This window comes from Grammomys surdaster, unplaced genomic scaffold, assembly GCF_004785775.1.
Source record: "Grammomys surdaster isolate TR1022 unplaced genomic scaffold, NIH_TR_1.0 125852, whole genome shotgun sequence".
Taxonomy (NCBI): Eukaryota; Metazoa; Chordata; class Mammalia; order Rodentia; family Muridae; genus Grammomys; species Grammomys surdaster.
The window spans coordinates 42,286-46,336 of record NW_021620678.1 but is presented as its reverse complement, the minus strand read 5'-3'; positions in this window follow the sequence as shown (position 1 = coordinate 46,336).

The window sequence follows — 4,051 nt, the reverse complement described above, 5'->3', positions numbered from 1 at the left end:
TATCTGGTATATGTGTGTATGGTGTATGTGTGTATGGCATATGTGTGTGGGGTATGTATTTATGTATCTGATATATGTGTGTATGGCATATGTGTGTGGGGTATGTGCGTGTATGTGTGTATATGTGTATGCATATATGTGTGTATGCATGTGTATGTATGTGTGTGTGTGTGTATGAGTATGTCAGAGGATGACATTGACTGTTTTTCTTCAGATACTGTTCGTTGTTTTGTGTGGGTCTGTGTGACAGGGTCTCTTACTGACCTGAAAATCACTGATTTGGCTGGCCAGACTGGCCATTAAAGCCCCAGGGATCCTCCTGTCTCTGCCTTCCCAGTACTGTCATGTAAAGTAAATGCTACCACCACTTTTTATGGGGGATCTGGGTTTGTTCCCAGATCCTCATTCTTGCAAGGCAAGTATATTCCTGACTAAGCCATGTGCCCCGCCTCTTGTCTCCTGCTGGCTCTGTCTCACCTGCATGTTCACTGTCCTTTGACCTTAAGTGGTTCCAGCATTCAGGGGTCCTGTCAGCTCTGTTCCCTGCAGCTTACACCTTGAGAGATCTGACGGCCCCTCGAGGCTCTGATGGCCAGGACGCAGGGATCCTATGGAAGGGTCTGGTGCAGGCATGTGGTGGGGCAGAGCTCTACACTGGAGCCTGTGGATCGGTGCTGGCATCCTTCCATGGTGTGAGCATGTGGGAGGCCCAGGGTTGCTCAGATGTCACTCTTCTTGGCAGCTGGCCCTCTGTCAGATCAGCCTTGGGCTGGTTCACAGGAACTAGAGGCAGTGCAGGGGGTTAAATGACATCATAAGTTTCGATCCTTTGAGTCCTCCTCAGGGACAGTTATATAGGAGGGAGGACCTGGTGTCTTCAGCAAGGGAAACTGTAACCACCAGGGAAGAAGAAACGGGTGAAAGCTCAGCCCTCAAAAGTGGTTTGATCTTGATTCAAATCAACGGGCCCCAAAAAAGATGCTTTTCAGGAAAATGAGGAAATTTGAGCGGGGACCGTGCATTAGATGGCATTAGTGTCTCTGCAGCAGACAGTGGTACTGAGGGGTTTTTTGAGAAATGTTCTAATATGTGAGAGATACATTTTGAAATATTTATGGGTAGAATATGTCTGGAATTTTTGTTACAAAGAGGCCTGAGGGGAGGCATAAAATAAGAACAGCAGAGTAGGGGGTGGGGCTGGAGCTGGATCAGCACACCGGATTCATTATGTCACCGTCCCCGCCCCCATTTTGTTCCCATTTGAAACTTTTTACAATAAAAGGAACACTAAATAATAAAAGAACATCTATGGGCATTCCATTTCCCAGCTGAAGCTCTTCCCCCATCTCCCCTTTCTCTCTGCCCACCTCCCCTTCCCCCCGCCCTACATTCAGACCCAGAGAACATCTGTTTTCCCTGGGCACAGCTGTCCTGGCACCCACTGTTGGGGAGATAGGCTTGCTGGGGCCAGCCTCTCCGACTCTTCATTTGGCTTCTCGCCTGGTCTCCCCAAGGCTCACCCTGATTTCTTTTGGTTCTGAGTACTGGTCCCAGCTGCCTTGTAGCCCAGTAGCATTTTCCCTGGGCACAGTCCGCCCTCACTCCGATCTCCCTCCACCACTGATCCACTAATGCAGCTTTGCTGCCCACCTCCTGGGGCGGGCAGATGCAGTCTGTGTTAGAGCCCACCCAGGGGAACCAAGTGCAAAGGCCTGCTCTGAACACAGAGTTCCAATCCCAGAAGGGACAGCATGTGTTGGAGAGGACAAGGCATATAGCTCAAGTGGTAATAGAATGTAGCCGTGTAGTGTGGAGGAAGGGCTGTGTGGTGTGGAGGAAGCCAGACCCCTGATGTAGGATATGGTGCCGTATCTGGGTCTTGAGCCAAGATGAGGTCTGAAGGAGTAGGGCACATCATATAGACAGGGCTGCAGAGGCCCAGGGGAAGAGACAAGCATTAGCTGTGCCTAGTCATGCCTTTTCTCACACACACATTCGTTTTATCCAAGAGGAAGCAAATCTGGTGTACCTGATGCTCGAGCACGCTCAGTAGATAGGCCCACCCTGTCCAGGTGCTGACTAACTCTGGGTGTATCTCTGAGTGTCTCTCTGTGGCACAGTGCCAGGCTCTTAGCAGGCGTGAAAGACCACGTGATTTTTGAAGCAAGTGTTCAAGTGCTGAGCGCAGGTGTCCGGTGAGCTGCTCGGGCACCTGGGCGTGCCCAGCTCGTAGTGTGATTACCCTGCATGCACTGCATACTGACAGGTGTGGTGGTCCATGACTGGGGTTCCAGGAAGTAGAGGCAGGATAGCAGAAGTTCTAGGTCATCGTTGGCAGCATAGCAGATTCAAGGTAGTCTGGGCTACATGAGAGTCTGTCTAAAACAGACAAACAAACAAACAAACAAACAACAAACAAACAACAACAACAACAAGCAGCCCAGGGCTCACAGTGGAACCACATCTCTAGAAGTTTCACAGCAGGCTAGAGAACAAGGTGGGAGAGGCTTCAGTGAGTTCAGAACTATGGACAGAGCCCAGTCCCGTTGCCATCTCTGGCTTTTTCCAGACTGGCTGGATCTGGGGAAGCCCACAGGTGTGAGATAAACATTCACAGTCCAGTCTAATGGGGCCAGGCAGTGCCTGCTGTCCTTGCTCCCCCCATCATGTGACTCCACCTTTGTCTCTGCTTCAGAAATGATTTTGAGAGAGGCCACCAGTCCTGCTGCAGGGATGGCTCCAACTCCACACAAGGAAGGGCCCTATTACAAGTGTCTTCCCTTGATACCTTTTATAATTTGTATACAGCCCCATCCTGTGCAAACGGCACATCGAGATCTCATTAACACATTGAGTCTGTGTTAATGAGTTAATCCTCCGGATATGGTTGAACACCTACTGTGGTCAAGGACAGTGTTGGTAGCCAAGGGCCACGGAGGGATGAGAGAGATTCAGATACTGCCTTGAGGAAGCCAAAGTTTGGTTCATTGATTGCCAGAGAGGAGAGCGGCCTTGAAGATCTCCAGGCTGAGAGACTGCAAGTCTGGGAAGGAGAGGCAACCTGGGGAAGAGAAGACACAAGGACTCTGAGGCCCCAGGGGCTTCTGAGACTGAGGATCAGAACCTTCACTGATGGACCATGGTGGCCTTGGACATGTTACTCATCATCAAACCTCAGTCTCCTCATCTGAGAGCTGGGGATGATGCTATCCCAGCTCCCGTAGGCCACCTAAGGGATAAGTGTCCACTCAGCTCAGAGCCTAGGACCCTGCCAGAGCTCCTTGCCCTCACTCATGGACCCCACATTTCCTGAAAGTCCATACATGAATAAGGGGGAGTTTTACCCTCAGGGTAAGGCAGACATGACCTTTTCCTCTCTTCCACCTGGCCTCCAGCAGGATATGTCTCCCCTCCCCCCACTGACTGCCACATGTCAATCACAGGCCTCGCTCGTCAGCTCCATCTTGTCTTCATGCCTATAGGATGGAGGGGAAGAGGTTAGGGGATGGAGCCTGGAGATGGGCGTGGCTCTCTCGGTCCTCAGAGGAGGCTTGCTCACCAAACACCAACAGGCTGACTCTGAAGTTCTGTGAGCACAGGAGGCTGGGGAAGGCACATGGTGTGGCTTGCTTTTAAGTTCTCCAAAGCCTCACTGATACATCCATAGCCAGGGCTGGGTGGCCCAGTAGTGAGTCCTTGTTTCTGTGGAAGCATGAGGACTTATGTTTGATCCCTCAGACCCATGGCTCAGGGAGCTGAGACTGCAGCATGCACCTGTCATCCCTGTCTAAGGGGAAACGGAGGCAGGAGAATTCCTGGAGCTCCCTTGCCACCAGCCCAGACAACCAGAGCTCCAGGTTCAGAGAGACACACCATGTTTTTAAAAATGAGGTAGAGAGTAGCTGAGAAAGATGCTCGGGGCTCATCTTTTGCCGGCATGAGTGCACATGCACGTGCATATGTTCATACATGCATACATACATACATACATACATACATACATATGTACATATAATAAATCTGAACTCCAAACAAGTCATCATCCCTTCAA